The 20,101-nt window shown below is 41.6% G+C and overlaps 1 protein-coding gene across 1 annotated transcript in view; it reads left to right on the forward strand.

Moving 5' to 3' along the window:
* Window positions 1-359: 359 nt before the first annotated feature.
* Window positions 360-20,101, forward strand: part of ADIPOR2 (adiponectin receptor 2) — a 49,774-nt gene continuing 30,032 nt past the window's right edge. Inside the window, exon 1 of the mRNA XM_082635118.1 lies at window positions 360-739. The gene's annotated coding sequence lies outside the window, so the exon portion shown is untranslated. The remainder of the gene's footprint in view (window positions 740-20,101) is intronic.

Here is a 20,101-nt window from a genome sequence, read left to right on the forward strand (position 1 = left end):
GATCTTGGGGTCTAAGAAGTTAGAGCTCAATTGAATCTCACGAGTAGAAAATGACTCGCTCTGGGTAAACGGACACGGTATTTATTGCTGAATTAGTTTCTGACCAGCTATTACGCTAAAACATTTTAAAAATCGCTCTGAATTACATATATTTTAAGAGGAGCGGGCTTACATTCGTTTACTGGAAGTCATGGGGCACAAATGGTAGTGTCTTCGTGAGGTAATAAAAGGCAAACGGTGTTGTTTTGGGCAAGATGTTTCGGATTTAGGTCCGAAGCCTCCACAGACTACGCCTAGCAATCCCTCAGTTTCGGTTCCGCCCAAAGCGTGTGAGCTGTATCCATAGAGACCGGGAAGCTTCCCGAGCAGGGCGGCCCCGCCTCTTCCGCTGCACACGCTCCCGCCTCCGGAGGCAGGGAAGCGAAAGGACTTCCTTGTCCCCGGGCGCTCGGCGACGCCTTATCGTGTTGCAGACCCGACCCCGCGGCTCCCAAGCCGCTCCAGGCCCTGGAGCGGGCTGGCGGGGCGCTTCCGGCTTGGGCCAACGCGGCTGCGCACAAGGAGCGCTCTCATTGGCCAGAGATCTCTTGCGATTCGCGTCACGGCGGCGTCGGTGTGAGAACCCTCCCGGACGCTGGGTCGCGGCGGCGGCAGCGGGCGGCCCCTCCGCTGGTTTGGGGTCCCGGCGGCCGCGGTTCCGAGCAACACGAGACGCGTGGCGAGACGGCGGCGAGCTCTGGTGAGTTTCTCGAGTGGGAGCACGAGCCAGGCCGGCGGGGGCGAGGGCTGCGGGCGGGTGTACTGGCGGCGCGGCGGGCGGGGAGCGCGCTCCTCCATCCCCTGCTCTGTCCGCCCGACCCCCGGGCCGGCGCCCCTCAGGGCCGGCGCCCCTCATGGCTGGGTTTCCTCCGCCCCGGGCCTCTCAGCCCCGGCTCCCTTCCGGTTCCCCCAGCCCTGCGTCCCCTCAGTCCCGAGTCCCTTCAGCTCCGGGTCTCCGGCTTCCTTCCATCCCGGGTCCTCTCAGCCCCGGGTCCTTTCGGCCCCAGCTCCCTTTGGAACCGGCACCCCCAGCCCCGGGTCCCTCGGCCCCGGCTTCCTTCGGCTCCGGGCCCACCCCCGCCCCGAGTTCCCCCGGCCCCAGCGCCCCTCCGCGTCTCCGCTGGCCGCACTCCTGGGTGGGCTCCGCTTGGGCCCCCGTCCGGCCCCTGCGGCGGGGAGACCCCTCTCCGGTGCTTGCCCGCGCGCAGGCGGCCGGGTGGACCGCGTTCTGGGCCTGGTGTTCCGGGCGTCGGGCTGCCGTGTGTCGGTGTCGCCCCTTGAGGCTGCTGCTCACCGGCTTCGGTGGGTCTGGGCGTCTGTGCGAGAGCTCGCAGTCGGCACCGCTGGCTCTGGGTCTTGTTTACCGTCTCCTCTGGGGTTTGACAACTTGGCGAGGTCGCCCAGCAGAAAGCTTGAGAGGTCCCGGTGCGGTTGTACCGGGCACGCTGGCTGCGTTGCGGGGTGTTGGCGTCTTTTTAGCAGAATGGTCCTCTAACGTCTTTAGGGTTAGACTCTGGACTTCGCAGCCTTCATAGCTCTTCCCAAAACAGTCCTCCTTCCCTCCTCCAAAGAAACCTTTGAAAACTCCAAGAAATCTGTCATAATATTTCAAACCATGTTCCAAGTGAAATGTTAAGCATAGTTTCCTTCAACCCAAGGCTTTATTTTTGGGGCGGAGATCAGAAACTTTGTCAGTTTTGAAGTTTGAAGTGTCCTATCAAAGGACACTTGCATGTCTCATCTTAACCACCCTCTGACTGTAATTCCGTTAGAATTTCAGAGATTTCTCATTCCTGATTTTTTCATTTCTAATGTTTATTTCATAGAAATTTCACTTTTTAATGCTGTTAGATGTCTATAGATGTTTTCATCTCCTTTCACAAATTTGTCGGTGCTGATTGTGATTATGCAGGACTAAAATCCTCTTTCATCAGTAGTTGGGACTTCCACGCCTGTGGTGGCCGCTACTTGGTGAATTATTATGAAATTTGAAGAAATTTCAAGTTGATTTAAATATGAAAGACATACTTCTTTTAGTTTCTGTTTGTGATTGCCTACCCACTAGTTTATGTTCCTATCTAGACTTTAGGCTCCTTAGCAAGTTTTCTCTTACTGGGGCACTAAGCATGAGAGGAGAATTTCCAGAGCCTAAATGAAAGAGTTTGTGTTTTTCTGTCCGTACGTTCCCATATGTTAATAAATGAATAGGTTTTTCTTCCTCATCAATAGTGTCAGTTTAGCTCATGCACTTTCTTTGTTGTAAATTATATTGTGTTTTCCAAAATGAAAACAATTTTGTTTCCTTCTTTATTTCAGGGGTTGGCAAACTTGACTGCTTGTGGGCAGTGTCCTGCCAGCTTCCTGTTTTTGTAAATTAAATTTTCAATGGGACATAGCTGTATGCATTCATTTAGGTATTGTCTGGTTGCTTTTGTGGTGCAACAGTGGAGTTGAATAGTTGGGACAGAGACCCTTGTGGCCTGTAAGGGGTAAAATATTTACTGTGTGGCCTTCAATAGAAAAAGTTTGCTGACTCCTGCTTTATTGCATTAAAAATGATGCATATTCAATGTGGAAAATTAAAATGACTCAGTAAAGTATAAAGGAGAAAGTAAGTATTATCCAGAATCACAGCACTTAGAGGGGTTTGTTTTTATCCTTTGTGATGTTTGTGATTATCCTTATAGAATCTATTAGTGATTGTTTTCATATAAATGGGCTTATATTGCTAAGTGTTTATTTGTCATCTGTTAAAAACTCAGATTATTTTTATTTGGCTGTTGAATACATTGTATTCTCTGGATTGTAGATCTCACTAGAAAGGGCTTGATGAGCCAAGTTTTCCTGATTTGTCTTACCAGTCAAGATTTTAAAAAAACTGAGGCACAGTGGCTGCTTGGTGGCGGTGGAGGACACTACTTATTGAGCACTTACTATGGACTAAGTAGTTTTCCAATACTTAACATGTAATAAGTCACTTAATACCTGCAGCAGCTTTGTGTGGGTACACAGACTATTATCCCTAGTTCCAGATGAGGAAACTGAGGTACAGAGAGATTAACTACCCAAGTTTGTCAGCTAGTTAATGGTGGAGCTGGGGTTTCAATCCATGCAGTCCGGTTTCAGGACCCAGGCTCTCCATGTGCTGCGGAGCCTCTTAGAGTATTGCTCAGTGTAGAACGTTTTTAGACAGTCCAGAGATATATAATGTGCAAATTCTTCCTTGTGCTCTTCACTCTCTGTAGAAAACCACTGTTATTATGTTTGATATAGAGCTTTCCCGCTCTCTTTGTCTGCATATGCAAATGTTTATTTGCAAATCTGTCTACACATGTAGGTTTTTAAAAAATTAATAGACTTTATTAGAGCAGTTTTAGATTTACGTAAGTTTGTGTGGATAGTAAAGAAAGTTCTCATATTATCCACCCTCCATTTTCCCTTGTTGATAACACCTTGCATTAACATGCTGTATTTGTTACACTTGATAAACCAATACTGCTACATTGTTAATTAAAATCTACATATTAGGGCTAATTTTTCCTGTTGCGGAGTTTTTAAAATGGGATCAAACTAACCATTGTTCAGCAGTGTGCTTTTCTTGGGTGATTTTCAAAATATAGTGCTTCTGGACTTTTTAATGCAAATAAGCAGTCTTTATTCACTAACATTCAGATTAATGACACAAATTTAGCCTTTTCCTTGGAGTGGAAAACTTGCCTGGAAGTTACTTCGTTTTCTCTTTTTCAAAAGTTAATCTTGTAGCACCAGCTGCTTTTCTCTGAAGAAAAGCTTATTTTTTGATGGGACATTCTGGCTCCTCTCTGAAGCCGTTCAGCTTCTCGGAGATTTCTTGCAGTTTTTCATCGGAAGAGCGGTGCACATCAACGCACTTAGCATCAGCTTCCTCCTCACTGAGACTGGTATTTCCCCACCCGTCTTGATCGTCCTCAGCATTCTCTTCCTCAGCTTCCAGAGCGTCTGTTCCTGGAATGTAATCTTTAGCATCTATTTCTCCATATTCTTGTACCCTTGATTTTATTGAGGCCTCTGTAGTCTTACCCTGGAATTCCTTCTGCAATATCTGAGGGTTCAGTTTTTGGAAGAACTGAGTCAGAGTCCTAGGAGACATCATCAAGTTCTTTCTTTGTGTTTTATATTGGGCCAGGTTCTGAGGAAGTTTTTTAGTCATTGAGCTGTTATCTCTTTCAGAGCTCTGTTTCCTACTGTCATGAGTTCTTGTCATAACAAAATGGGTGGCATGGTCACGTAACACCGGAATGCGCTCCGGGACTCCCAGGTGCTGAGAAGTGTATACAGCAGAGCGAAGGATCTTATTACTTCTCTTTGGTGCTGCTGCACAAACCTTTGCACAGAGATAGAAAAAGCTTGTGAATTCCTGCCTATCTGGAGGTGAGGTTCGGGAGCACTAACTTCGCTTCAGATGTCTCCTTATTACTCTTCAGCTGCTCTAGTAGTTTTTGTGCAGATTCTTGGGGCTCATGAATCAAATGGATAGCTGAAAAGTTACACACTTCTGTTTTCTTCTTTTGTTTCTGAAGTACTTTGGTAACTTTCTTTTCTTGTGTTTAGAGCTTCTCCCCCAAGGCATGCTGCATTAGCATTCTGAGTCGTTGTCCTCTTCCTCTTGTTCATCTTGCCCTTGTTAGAATGTCAAGGCAGCGACTAATACCTTGGTGACCTTAGAGAACCACACAGTTGTGGGACTTCCCTGGTGGCCCAGTGGTTAAGACTTCGTGGTTCCAATGCAGAGTGAGAAGGTTCGATCCCTGGCTGGGGAATAAGATCCCAGGTGCTGCACGGCACAGCCAAAAGATTACAAAAAAAAAGAGACAGAAGCATACGGTCGTGAGAACATTGACGGTCTTGGCGTCATTTCAGATGCTTCTTCTGTAGTTTAGTCATCACTTCCAAAGATATCTTGGGTGCAGTTGTGTTGCTGTCCCTTAACATGTGCATGTGTAGTTCTGCAATACTATGTTCACCTTATTCTTGTTTTTGCACTTTTATTCTCATCAGTCACAAAATGAGTGTACAGAGTTGTAGAAACTTACATGGCAGCGTCGAGGTTCAAAGAAGATCTCTGGCAACCTTGATGGATAGATGAGGTTTTTCAGCAAGGTCAGAGTATTGCAAAATGTTATTGGAAGACCTACATTCAAGACAGTGTAGCTGTAGGAGGGCAGATCTTTCCGTTCTTGAGGAAAGTTATCTAGATGTTCTGGGTGGCAGTGACCAATCTGTGCCATAAACATCACCAGCTTTGCCAGTTCTTTGCTGGGTTTATTTGGTTGCAACTTGAAAATCTCGCACGTTGGGTTTGTAGTGAGTATTCTGCTGTGGAAACTTCTCAGTGTAGGCCAGAGGGTCTACTTTATTAATCCTGTAACTGCTTGCAGGTTGCTGGGCAGCTAGTGTTTATTTCTGCTGGACAAGTTGGCCGCAGACTGGCTCTCCTTGAGCAGTTCTCAGAAGAGCTACACCACTGACACCAGCCAACCCTTCTCAGGCTGTGGCTTGGAATCTTGCTTCCAGGTGTGACCGGAAGTAGCGCTTGGGAGCTTGGCGCATGGTGCCATCTTGGCTCATGGTAGTGTGCTTTAAAATCCAGCACTCAGGATGCCTTTCCAGGTCAATACATTTGTGTCTGCTCTGTTCTTTAAATTGTTTCTTAGTATTTTGTTGAATGTGTGCACCGTAATTTAATAGTGTTCCTATTGCTGGAAGTTTAGATTGTTTAAATTTATTGTATATTATGCGTGTGCATTGTACGTGCAATTGTTGCATGCTGATGGCTCTTCAGAGTAGCTCTCTAAGAGTCTAGTTACTGGGTTGAAGGAAATGCATGTTTTTCTTTTTGATGTATATTGCCAGACTGCCATCCATAAAAGTCACAGCAATGTAAACTCTTAACCAGAAATGTGGCCGAGGTCTAGCTTCTCCATGCCATTTCCAACTTTTGTTTTCAGTCTGTATCTGATTGGCAGTTAAACATATCTTGCAATGATGTATTCTGTCTCACTAGGAGATGTGTTTTGTTTTGGTAGCATTCTTTTGAAGTTGATTTAGAATTAACTTTAGGCAAAATCTACTTTCTGTAGTTGTTCTTTCTAATACTTACCCCCTTAGATAGAGCTGCTCACCTATTTAGATTCCCTATCTAGTCCTGGAAAGCAGCGTGATTTTGCCATCCCTGTTAAAAGAATCTGGGCGACTGCCCAGTACACTATATATTTCTTGAAGATGAGGAGCATATAACTTTATTCATATCTGTTGTAATCCTGGTGGTGAGTAAATGTTATATTCTTTTCAAAACCTAAATTGGATTGTGTTGTTTTGGGCTTACTGCTGAGTGAAGTGCTTTAACTTTGTTAAAAATAACCTTTTCAAAGTCTTTGTGAAATGTGAACTTGAAAAATTGCAGCACAGAATTGTCATCTTGGTGTATATTCTCTATGTTATCCTTTTTTTAAAAAAAGATTTTTTTGATGCGGACCATTTTTAAAGTCTTTATTGAATTTGTTACAATATTGCTTCTGTTTTATGTTTTGGTTTTTTTGGCTGCGAGGCATGTGGGAATCTTAGCTCGCCGACCAGGGATCGAACCCGCATCCCCTGCATTGGAAGGCAAAGGGTTAACCACTGGACTGCCAGAGAAGTCCCTCTGTATTATCCTTTATTTCTAAAATGAGATAAATAAGAGTGATTGACATCCGAGGCCCTGTTTGTAAGAAAATAATTAACCAAACCTATTTAATAAGAACATTTGGTATTCAGTTTTGGAAGTTAAGGAATGGATTAATTAGGGGATTTGTTTCATGTAACCCATGGTTTTGAATTTGCTGTATTGGGGTATACCATGTGTTAGAGGGGATGTGTGCTGCCTAAATGGTATGCTTGGCTTCAGTAGACATTGTGAGGCTCCAGACAGAAGGAGAAGGGAAGCCAAATTCAGGAAACTGCCAGAATATCTTTAGGCATGGGGAAAATACCTGTGGGAAAGGACACTTCAAGTCTTTAAATAGAAGACCACATACACACAAAAAAACCACAGAACTTTCTTTATATATGACTTGTAATGTTACATATTCTTATTGGACTTATGAATTTTCCACAATATCCACGCACAGGAAAACAAAGCATACAAAGCAAAATGGTCTTGAAGAGAAAGAAATAATTAGCTTATTAAATTTTGACCAACTTCACGTTTTCTTTTGTATACATTTTTTTGTTAGTATATTAGCTAATTATTTTTCACTGGTAGCATATTGACTTTAATCCTGTATGTCCTGAAATTTTAGTGTCGTGAACATGTATGCATAGTTGTATTTGCATACCCATTCCCTTGGTCCAGGAAGAAGCAATGATGGTGAAAACTCCTTAGCGTGGTGGAACAGAAAGTTTATTTTTATTTTCTTGGAATTTATTTACATTTTATTTCATTGCAGAATTTCTGTAACTTAAAAGAGCCAGAAATATAATTATATATACATATCAAAGAAAAATGAGGAAAAGGAGAAGGCATATATTCTTTTCCCAAGTGGCAGCATAATTCAATGACTAAGAATAAAATTTGGATTTGAATTTTCTTGGCAGCCGAGATGAAAATGGAAATATGGTAAAATATATAGCACTGAACTGGAAGGAGGAACAAGACCAATTTTCCAGGGATAAATCTTCGCTTGATGCATTTTAAGGAACTATTTAAATTGGGTGTTACATAAAGCTTTATTTTATTTATTTATTTATTTTTGGTTAGAGGCCCTTGTTAAAAAAAGGTGAGGATGATGCATTAACGTTTCAAGCCAATGAAAGAAGTTTTATATGGAGCAGTTGGTTTGAATTTAGGCTGCAGATGTGTGTTTTAGTTGGCTAATACAGATTTTTTTTTTCTTAACGTATTTCAAACATACGGGAGAATACAGAGACCAAGGTAATTAACCTTCACACATCTACCATACAGTTATATCAGATCTCAACGTTTTCCCACACTTCCCTGTTTTTTTTTTTTTTTTTTTTTTTTTTTAAAGAAAAGCCTTTCACATACAGTTGAAGCACCTTCTTGGGTTACATTTCACTTTCTTCCCAGAAGTAATGATATCTTGAATTTGGTGTTTCTAATACCTGTTTTTATATAATTACTACATAGGAGTATATTCATAAATCAATATTATGTTTTGGGTATTTTCAAACTTTATATAAGCAATATTCTACCTACTCTAACTTGTTTTTCATGAAACAAGTTTTTTTAGACTCATGAAATTGCTGATATTTTTACCATTTTTGACCTGCAAAAATGATAGTTTCATATGGTTCATCCTAGTTATAGTCATTACTTTTTTTTTTTGCGGTATGCGGGCCTCTCACTGTTGGGGCCTCTCCCGTTGCGGGGCACAGGCTCCGGACGCGCAGGCTCAGCGGCCATGACTCACGGGCCCAGGCGCTCCGCGGCATGTGGGATCTTCCCGGACCGGGGCACGAACCCATGTCCCCTGCATCGGCAGGCGGACGTTCAACCACTGCGCCATCAGGGAAGCCCTAGTCATTACTTTTATCTGCTGTATAGTTGTATTATTATACGAATACAGCCAGTTTAAATTTGTTTTCGTGTTGATAGGTATTAGGTTGTTTCTATTTTTCCTGTTTTAAAAACAGTGCTACATTGAACATTCCTGGTTAGAAATCCTTGTGCACGTATTTAAGATCTTTGGCAAGTTTTTCAAATTGCATGTTGGGAACCATTAATCGGTTATGAAATCACTTTAGGAATTAAAATAGTTTAGAGAAATATCAGGTTATTTTGCAATAAGGATTAAATGTTCTGTGAAATTTGTGTGTGTGTGTGTGTGTGTGTGTGTGTGTGTGTGTGTGTGTGTGTATGGTTACTAAGTTTGAAATGAAGTTCTCTGGTGTAAATTACCCAGAAGTGGAATTACTGGGTTTGAGATTATGGAGATTATGGGAATTTAAAGTTCTATCAGATATTGCCAAATTGCTTTTCAGAATTGAGTCACTTTGTGTTTTTTTAGCATGAGGATATGAGAATTGCTATATCTAAATCCTTACAGATCCATGACATTGTCAGATTTGTTACATGTTTACAAATCAGATGAGTGTGAAATGATATTATCTTAAAATTTTTCTTGATTAATTATGAGATTGAGCATGTTGAAATGTTGAGTGACTACTCAGATTTCTATTTCTTAGCTGTCTGTCCCTATCTGTCTCTCTCCCACAATTGGGTTGTCCTTTTAAAATTGCTTTTAGGAGTATTGCATATCCTGGTTATGTCTGTGAAATGAATTGTAGGTATTTTCTAGTATGTGTGGCTTATCTGTTAACTTTTTATATGGTTTGTTGAATAGAAAGGATTGTCAAATCTATCATCATTTTTCTTATTGGTTTGTGTCCTTGGTGCCTTATTTAAGAAATCTATTCCATACTCCAAGGTCATTTAGGTCTCTGCATTTCTTTCTAAAAGTTTTAGGAATTTGGTATTTTATATTTAGATCTTAATCTTGCCTGAAAAAAATTTTTTTTGTATATGATGTGAGTCAGGGATCTAATTTTTTTCTATGCATAGCCAGTTACCACAGCACTGTTTAACACTGTGTTTTTAAATTTGAATTGTAAATCTTTTGAGCAGTTTCTGGTTCAACACAATAACAACCTTTTTGTCTTTCATCATTTGCTTCAAATGTTCAAGTTTGTGACTTCTGGGCCAGAGTAATTCATTGGTGGATTACTTGATCCTAGAGGAGTAGATAAGTATAGCACATTTTGTAGATCTCATCCAAATGTCATTTCTCTCAACCACTTTTTATTTTATTTATTTATTTTTAAAATAAATTTATTGTATTTATTTACTTTTGGCTGCTTTGGTTCTCTGTTGCTGTGCGTGGCTTTCTCTAGTTGCGGCGAGCGGGGTCTGTTCTTCCTTGCGGTGCGCGGGCTTCTCATTGCGGTGGCTTCTCTTGTGGAGCACAGGGTCTAGGTGCGTGGGCTTCAGTAGTTGTGGCTTGCAGGCTCTAGAGTGCAGGCTCAGTAGTTGTGACACACGGGCTTAGTTGCTCTGTGGCATGTGGGATCTTCCGGGACCAGGGCTCGAACCCGTGTCCCCTGCTTTGGCAGGTGGATTTTTTTTTTTTTTTTTTTGAAGGCAGGTGGATTCTGAACCACTGTGCCACCAGGGAAGCCCTCAACCACTTTTTAAATAGAAGCTAGGTATCAGACAGTTTGAGGGTAAACTTTTTTTAAAATAAATTTGTTTATTTGGCTGCGTTGGGTCTTTAAAAAATTTTTTTTTAAAGATTTTATTTATCTGTTTATTTTTGGCTGCATTGGGTCTTCGTTGCTGCGCGTGGACTTCTCATTGCAGTGGCTTCTCTTGTTGCGGAGCAAAGGCTCTAGGTGCATGGGCTTCAGTAGTTGTGGCGCACGGGCTTAGTTGCTCCGTGGCATGTGGGGTCTTCCCGGACCAGGGCTCGAACTCATGTTTCCTGCATCGGCAGGCAGATTCTTAACCACTGCGCCACCAGGGAAGTCCGAGACTTTCAGTTTTGATTTTAGAATTATACACGTAAATGTGAATCTTTCTGAAATGTCTGATAGAAATCGCTACAAATCACTTAATTTAAGAATGAAAACTATTTTTGTTTCCACTTAAAAAGGGTTTTTAGTCTGAGAAGAGTTGCTGTGAGGTCTGCAGATAGTTATATATTCTAGGTTTTTTTTTTTTTTCCATTCCTTTTCTTTTACATTTGTGGTTGAAAGAAGACCTTGTGGTTTAGTGGAATTTAGTGATATTGGGAAAGGTTGTAGACACAAGTTTTATTTGTAGGTTTCTGATTGTGATATTGAGAAAGATAACTAATCACTTCTTGGTTTCTCCATCTGCAGCATTGTAGAAACAAGAAAACAAAAAAGAAACTTATGTTGTGGAGGGTGTTATGCAGGATGAGATAGGGCCCTGAATGATTGTTATTTACTTATGGAGACAGGTCTTTACCAAAGTAGGGTTTTTGATTTTGCCTGAAACATTGACTGTACAGATCATATATTTTACCTGGACAGATTTTATTTCTGAAATAGTTGGAACAAGAGTGTGGTTATATGGTATTATAGTGCAGATGATTTATGAAAGGAATTCTTTGCATAATTTACATATTTTGGTTTGGTGTAGATATGACAATTTATATATCACGGGCTTGTCAGGATTTCTCTGACTATAACGTTCAGGACTGTTGTTCCTATCATGTACGTTTGCATTTTTGTGTACTGTTCTTTGTTTTAGAAACTCAGGGTTACTTACAGATCTTGGGAAATGGAAACAACCATTGTAACATGGCTATAAGAGTTGTATCAAATCCTTTTTTTCTTTAATTAATTAATTTATTTTTGGCTACATTGGGTCTTGTTGTTGCGCGCGGGCTTTCTCTAGTTGCGGCGAGTGGGGGCTACTCTTCGTTGCGGTGCGCAGGCTTCTCCTTGAGGTGGCTTCTGTTGTTGTGGAGCACGGGCTCTAGGTGCGCAGGCTTCAGTAATTGTGGCATGAGGGCTCAGTAGTTGTGGCTCGCGGGCTCTAGAGCGTAGGCTCAGTAGTTGTGGCGCATGGGCTTAGTTGCTCCACGGCATATGGGATCTTCCCGGACCAAGGCTCGAACACGTGTCCCCTGTATTGGCAGGCGGATTCTTAACCACTGTGCCACCAGGTCCTCGAATCCTTTTTATAAAGGTGTTTTTTATCCTTGACCATGACCAGTGGCTTTAATGGACTATTTGTGCCTTTAATGAAGCCCTGTAAGGTGGTGGTAAAGTATGGTCTTTGGAGTTAGATACAGATTTGAATTCATAGTCTCCACTTAAGTTTGTGTCATTGATGACTTATTTGATCTCCTTTAATGTCAGTTTCTTCATCTGTAAAATGGGACCCCGTTTCATAAGGATTGCTGGAGGATTAAATGAGATGATGGGTGAAAGTCCAACTACTTAGGCTGGTTCCAAGTTGGCTCCAGTAAGTGTTAAGCAGCAATTCACCTCCCTTCAAAGAGATAACATTATGACCATGACCAGAAAAAATGGAACCACTTACCTTTGTGGGAGGCAGTGTTGTATAATGGAGAGGGCCTAATCTGGGTAGTTCTTGCTTCTCTATTTTGTAACTTGTATAACCTTGAATAGTCTTACCCTCAGTCCTCTCGTTTGTAAACAGAGATCATACTATCTGTAACAGGCAGGGTTTTAAAGTTAAATGAGAGTATGTATAAAAGCTCACTTTATCTGGCACTTGGTAACCTCTAAATTAGCCTCTAAACTTTTATAGTGATAGGTAGTAATAATGTGCCTTCTGAAGTAGGTCTCAAGACTGAGAGAGGTAGGCTTTCACTGGCTTTTCTCCCAACTCTACTTCACAGCATAAGATTTGTCTGATTTCTTCTCAGGAAAGTTGGTCAGTGGGGTTGGGCAGTAAGTTAGAAAAGGTTCCTTGTGATTGTACTTAAAAGTTGCCCTACTTCATGCTAGGAAAGAAAGTAGTGTAAATGATACAGAGTGTTGCCTGTCTTTATAGCTTCAAAATAATCTTTAAAAAATAAACTGCATTTGATTTGAAATGTTTCTTTGTGCTTACATCAGTTAAGATTTTATGAACATGAAAGTGTGGTAGTGCCTGTCTTAAAAATCTAGGTGTTGCTCCTTCTCAGTTATCAACTGTATCATTTTTGGAAGAGCTGTATCAGTAACATATGTTGGGAACTTTTCCCATTTTATCAGTTATTCTTTTCCCAGTTATCAGGTTTTTTTATTGACATTTTTCTACTGAGAAATGTTTTGAGTGTTTGGGAAGAATTCCAATTTTAACCAATCATTTTATTGCTTCTGGTATGGGGCAAGTCTCCAAGATCCTCCTCATTTCTTTTTTTTTTCAAATTTATTTATTTAATTTATTTATTTTTGGCTGTGTTGGGTCTTCGTTGCTGTGCACGGGCTTTCTCTAGCTGCGGCGAGCGGGGGCTACTCTTTGGTGAGGTGCGTGGGCTTCTCATTGTGGTGGCTTCTCTTGTTGCAGAGCATGGGCTCTAGGCGCGCAGGCGTCAGTAGTTGTGGCACATGGGCTCAGTAGTTGTGGCGCACAGGCTTACTTGCTCCGCAGCATGTGGGATCTTCCTGGACCAGGGCTCGAACTCGCGTCCCCTGCATTGGCAGGCAGATTCTCAACCACTGCGCCACCACGGAAGCCCTCCTCCCCATTTCTTGATTGTTTCTTAATATTTTCAACATCGCTGTAAAGTACAGTGTACTGTCAGTGTTAACTCCTGCTTTTGTCACTTAAGTGCTATCATGCATTTATTTGAGAACAACTTATGGTTCATGCTAACATAGAAGGTTGGGGATAAGAGCATTAACTTGTCTGTTAGATTGATTAGATAGATTAGATTGCCACTTATTACTGTAGTTATCTCAGGCATGTTATTTATAACCTCTCTGGGCATTTTGTCATTTCCAAAATGGAGGAAATAATTGTACCTATCCTCCAGGATTGTTGCAAGGATTTAAAGAGATAATCCATGGGAAATGTTAGCACTCATTGCATGTTAGCTGTTCCTGTCATTCCCCCTCCTCCTCATCATCATACAGCAAAGATTTTTAAGCTCCTTTGCATCCCAGACCAAGCTTGGTGTTGTGGATACAAAAATGGATTCCAAAAAAGGGTCCCTGACCTTGAGAAGTTTTGCATTGCAGGAGGGGAAGACAGGCACGTAAACAAAAAAATGCAATAAAAATTCTGACAAGTACTATACTAGAAACATTAGTAAATGAGAAGAATAAAAGAGTTAGTGTCAGGAGCCTGGGGATGTCAGGGAAATTAGTTTCTGCCTATGAACTTATTCTTGAAGTGTGGGTAGTAATTCCCCACTTATTTATTCAGCAGATATTTACTACTATATTTACTACTGTGTGCCAGAAGCTATTTTAGGTACTGGGGATATAGGTGTAAAGAAGATATATTGGGTTGGCCAAAAGGTTCATTCTTTTTTTCCGTAAGGTGGTTCTCATAGCACTTAGTTGTCTTCAACTTCATTCGAAACAATTTTGTTAGATTGTATTGTGACAGCTGACATATCAGTGTGCATTTAAAAAAAGAAAAAACTTACCCAAATTGGTGAATTTTTGTGTAGCCATTTTAATATTGAAGATGGAAGAAAAAAGCAACATTTTTGGCCTATTATGTTTTATTATTTCAAGAAAGGTAAAAACACAACTGAAACGCAAAAAAAAGATTTGTGCAGTGTATGGAGAAGGTGCTCTGACTGATTGAATGTGTCCAAAGTGGTTTGCGAAGTTTTGTGCTGGAGATTTCTCACTGGACGATGCTCCACGGTTGGGTAGACCAGTTGAAGTTAAAAGTGATCATATCGAGACATTAATTGAAAACAATCAACATTATACCATGTGAGAGATAGCCGACATACTCAGAATATCCAAATCAAGCGCTGAAAATAATTTGCACCAGCTTGGTTCTGTTGATCACTATGATGTTTGGTTTCCACGTAAGTTAAGTGCAAAAAACCTTCTTGACCATATTTCCACATGCGATTCTCTCCTAAAACGTAATGAAAGTGTTCCATTTTTAAAATAAATTGTGATGGGAGATGCAAAGTGGATACTGTCCAATAATGTGGAACAGAAGAGATCGTGGGGCAAGTGAAAAGAACCACCACCAACCACACCAAAGGCCGGTCTTCATCCAAAGAAGTTGATGTTGTGTATATGGTGGGATTGGAAGGGAGTCCTCTACCATGAGCTCCTTCCGGAAAACCAAACGATTAATTCCAACAAGTACTGCTCCCAGTTAGACCAACTGAAAGCAGCACTCGATGAAAAGCATCTGGAATTAGTCAACAGAAAACGTGTAATCTTCCATCAGGATGACGCAAGACCGTGTGTTTCTTTGATGACCAGACAAAAACTGTTACAGCTTGGCTGGGAAGTTCTGATTCATCCGCCATATTCACCAGACATTGCACCTTCAGATTTCCATTTATTTCGGTCTTTACAAAATTCTCTTAATGGAAAAAAATTCAATTCCCTGGAAGACTGTAAAAGGTACCTGGACCAGTTCCTTGCTCAAAAAGATAAAAAGTTGGGCTTCCCTGGTGGCGCAGTGGTTGAGAATCTGCTTGCCAATGCAGGGGACACGGGTTCGAGCCCTGGTCTGGGAAGATCCCACATGCTGCGGAGCAACTGTGCCGGTGAGCCACAGCTACTGAGCCTGCGCGTCTGGAACTTGTGCTCCGCAACAAGAGAGGCCGCGAGAGTGAGAGGCCCGTGCACCGCGATGAAGAGTGGCCCCCACTCGCTGCAACTAGAGAAAGCCCTTGCACAGAAATGAAGACCCAACACAGCCAAAATAAATGAATGAATGAATGAAAGAAAGAAAGAAAGATAAAAAGTTTTCGGAAGATGGAATTATGAAGTTGCCTGCAAAATGGCAGAAGGCAGTGGAACAAAAGGGTGAATATGTTCAATAAAGTTCTTGGTGAAAATGAAAAATGTGTTTATTTTTACTTAAAAACCAAAGGCACTTTTTGGCCAACCCAATATAATGTCTCTTCTTTCAGGAGTTTTCAGTCTAGTGAGAAAAGACCAGTAGTAAGTAAACAAAGAAATAAAAATACCAGAGACAAGTGCTGTGGAAGAGATTAAAAGGTGATGTGATAAGGAGTGACTGAGATCATGTGGTCAGAGAAGGATTCTTTGAGTCAGTGACCCTTAAGTTGAGATCCGCATGTGAAGAAGGAGCCCAGCCATGGGAAGATCTGGGCGATGAGCATTCCAGGCCTTGGGAACCAGGTGACATAGAGCCATTTGAGCCTTTGTGGTGTTTGGGGAGTAGATGGGAAGTCACTGTGGCTGGAACGTAGTGGGCAAGGGGGAGAGTGGTACAGAATGAGGCCAGAGTTAGGGGCTAATCATTTAAGGTTTTGTAAGCCAGGGTAAGACGTCCCTTAGGTGTAAAGGAAAGCCATTGGAAGGCTCAAAAAGTAAGGGACTGTGTTTTGAGAAAGATCTGCTGTGACCGCTGTGTGAGGACTGGATTCTGAGGATAAGGGGTGGGGTGGGTGGGTGGGTAACAGAAGTGGAACCCAGGAGACTTTACTGGCTGTTGTATTAGGACAGGTGAGAGATGCTGGTGGCTTGAACCAGGAAGTAAGAGTGGAGGGAAACAGGGAGATTTGGGCTGTGTGACCCCTCTCCCCCATCACTGTAAAGCTTTTTTTTTTTTTTTTTTGGGTGGTACGCGGGCCTCTCACTGTTGTGGCCTCTTCTGTTGCGGAGCACAGGCTCTGGATGCGCAGGCTCGGCGGCCACGGCTTACGGGCCACAAACCCGTGTCCCCCGCATCAGCAGGCGGACTCTCAACCACTCCGCCACCAGGGAAGCCCCACTATAAAGCTTTTTATGTTCTTTTTTGTTTTTGGCTGTGCCGAGTGGCTCGTGGGATCTTAGTTCCCTGACCAGGGCTTGAACCTGGTTCCTGGCAGTGAAAGCACCGAGTCCTAACCACTGGACCCCCAGGAAATTCCCACGGTAAAGCTTTTTTTTTTTTTTTTTTTTTTAAGAGTTAGGTGGTGACTTTTATTCCAACCTCCCACCCAGAGCAGAAGGTAAAGCTTTTTAAAATGTTAAGTTTAAGAGGTCCAACCCCTTTCCTTGCCAGTTAATGTGATAGAAATCTGCCAACAAGGTTCTCTAAAGATTTATAAGCCAGTCAGGGTAACACATCTAGTACTTATTTTTAATAATGATTTGTAAAGAGAAAAAATGGCTAGTATTCAAAAGAAAACCTGCTGCCTTTAATATCCCTGCTGGGCCCACTGTTGAAATAAACTATTCCATCCTAAAAAAAATAATCTGGTTTCATTATTAGTAGTTCAGATTTGCATCACATATTTTATTTCACATTGAAGTCTGAAAGAAAAGGTCATGAGGGGCATAACATACTGATACTTCCACGTAGAACATTCTGTGCCACTCAGGTTTCCAATCAAGGAAGAGCAAGAACTTGATACCAGGAATCTCATTAACCATGCACTAACTTCAAACGCATACTTCAGTGTGGAATGACAGACCACACTGGAATAATTTCAGTATACGACTTTCAAGTCACCTTGGAATTGGCTACTTTCAACTTAGAGGAAGCCAGCAGAATCATGGGACATATTGTGCAGCCTGTCCTCTACCACTGAATAATCTAATTATAGAACTAGAAAGCGATGCCACTAGACTCAGTACTTACTGCACCCTACTTGCTGTGTCCCAGTTAATACAAAGGGACATTATACCACTGGCCCTTAGAAGTTGAAGACTTAAGGTCTGTGGCAGTTGGCAAGTCTTTAGAGAACCTTGCTGGAAGATTGTATCACGTTAACTTAACACCTTAAAAAGCTTTACAGTGATGGGGGAGAGAGGTCCTCTGGGTGCTAGAATGTTGTTTGTTGTTGGTTACACAGCATTTATACTTTGTCAACTTTGTGTGCTTTTCCGAATGTATTTTTTACATGAACAAAAAGTTTACTAGACAAAGAGGCCATATAGTACTATAGTATATTTCCACCCCACCCATTAAAAAATGTGCAAAATACACATAACATAAAATTTACTATCCTCACCATTTTTAAGTGTGTAGTCATGTTGTATATCCATGTTGTTGCAGCCATCACCACCATTTATCTGCAGAACTCTTTTTTTCATCTTGCAAAACAGAAGCTATACCCATTAAATGGTAACTCTCCATTCCCTCTTTGCCCCAGCCCCTGGCAACCACCATTGTACTTTCTATGAATTTGACTACTTTAAATAACCCTTGGCAAGTGGAATCATAAGGTCCTCAGGTTCACTCAGGTTGTAGCTTGTGTCAGAATTTTCTTCTTTTTTTGAGGCTGAATATTTTCTTGTATGTATAGACCACATTTTGTTTATTTGTTTATCCATTGACGGACACTTGGGCTGCTCCACGTTTTACCTATTGTGAATAACGCTGTTATGAGCATGAGTGTATAAATGTCTCTTCAAGACCCTGCTTTCTGTTCTTGTGAGTACATACCCAGAAGTGGAATTGGCTGGGTCATATAGTAAATGTATTTTTAATTTATTTGAGGAACTGCCATACTATTTTCCACAGCTTGCCTGCTCTTTTAAAATTGGGGGCAACATAAAAATTAAAATTATGAAATAGGTGAAGTAATACATTGTACTATAATATAGTCTACCTTTGGTGGGAAGTCCAATATAACTGATTAAATATGACATAAATAATATTAATTCCTTTTCTTCTGTTTTTCCCCTGGAGAATAAGACATTTATTCATTCATACAAGAAACCTTTACTGAATGTCTACTGTGCATCTGTTGCAGTTTGGTTTTCAGCAGTGAGCAAACAGAAAGCTTTGCCTCATGGAACATGCAGACAAGTACTGGATTTTAGAAAATACCTTTCCTGGGATAGAGCTAAATTTCTAGACCAGAAGGATCAAACCATTAAATTAGCAGTTTGTTTAGGTAGAGAAAATTGCTTTTGAGTTACCATTTAAGCAACCTTGGTGCTTTTAAGCAACATAATAATTTACCTTATGCAGTATTATTTGAAGAGAAAGTGAAGTCTAAGAAGTGTGAGTTTTAAATTTTCCATTGCTTTCCCACTGGGAAGGAAACTTGGCGTGAGTACATTTGACTGGGAGTCAACAGATGAGGGTCCAGTCCTGACTTTAATAGTTGGTATTCCCCTGGGTTTTTTTTACTTTGATCCTTATCCCTCCTCAGTCCTTTGTATAACTTTTTTTTTTCCAAAGGATTTTGTCCTGTGTTGTTAACTATTATTATGCTAAATCACTTTTCTTTTTTAAAAATAAATTTATTTATTTTTGGCCGCGTTGGGTCTTAGTTGCTGCGTGCAGGCTTTCTCTAGTTGTGGCGAGCAGGGGCTACTCTTCGTTGCGGTGCGCAGGTTTCTCACTGCGGTGGCTTCTCTTGTTGTGGAGCACAGGGCCTAGGTGCGTGGGCTTCAGCAGTTGTGGCTTGCGGGCTCTAGAGCGCAAGCTCAGTAGCTGTGGCACACGGGCTTAGTTGCTCCGCCGCATATGGGATCTTCCCGGACCAGGGCTTGAACCTATGTCCCCTGCATTGGCAGGCGGATTCTTAACCACTGCGCCACCAGGGAAGTCCCTAGTGTTATGACTTTTAATCCTAGTAATCCCTAGTTCTGTTTTCAAACTCATTCTCTCTTCTGAATTCCAGATTTATGTTTCCTGGTGCCAAGTGAACATTTCTTTCACTTCAGACACCATTTCTGAAAACAAATTCATTCTTCTTCTGCTGTGAATTTGCTTCTCCCCTGAATCATCAGTGAATGGCATCCTCTATATGCTGGGCTGCGTGAGCAAAAAGCCTGCGTCATCTGAGTTCTTTCTTGTCCCTGTTCTCTGATTTCTCAACAGACCCTGGAGTCCTTGCCTTGCATATGCTGTTTTCTCCGTACAGAACACCTTTCCTCTACTCTGCTTGGCAAATCTCCATTGCTTTTGGGCAGAGTTAGTGACGCCTGTGTCTCTGCTCCTAGAACGTGTGAGGTCAAGTTTCCATCTTACTTCTTTTGTTTCATAGTTTCATATTTGATCACCTGTAGAACAGACTATCTACTGGGAAGAAGCCTTAGCAAATTTAAAAATAAGTTATTTATGTCAATACTTAAATTAGTTTGTGAAAACATTTTTTAAAAGTAATAGGGTGCATGTTAAGCAATTTTATACAGAAAATGAGTCTCTTTTCCAATAAACACTGCAGGTATAATAATTCATTCAGTAAAAGTATATTTAATCTAGATATTGGGGGCAAGAGGCCTTGCAACCTGTAGAGGAGGTGTAGGAATTGAAACACTCACATTAGTATTTTCTTTCTTTCCTCATCCCCACTGGCCACTCAGAGATTTTAAAAGACCTTAGATCTGCCCTACTTGCTGAAAATGCACCCGGTTGGATTTGTGTTGG

Source organism: Mesoplodon mirus (genome assembly GCF_964341445.2).
Source record: "Mesoplodon mirus genome assembly, chromosome: 11".
In the NCBI taxonomy this organism is placed as follows: domain Eukaryota; kingdom Metazoa; phylum Chordata; class Mammalia; order Artiodactyla; family Ziphiidae; genus Mesoplodon; species Mesoplodon mirus.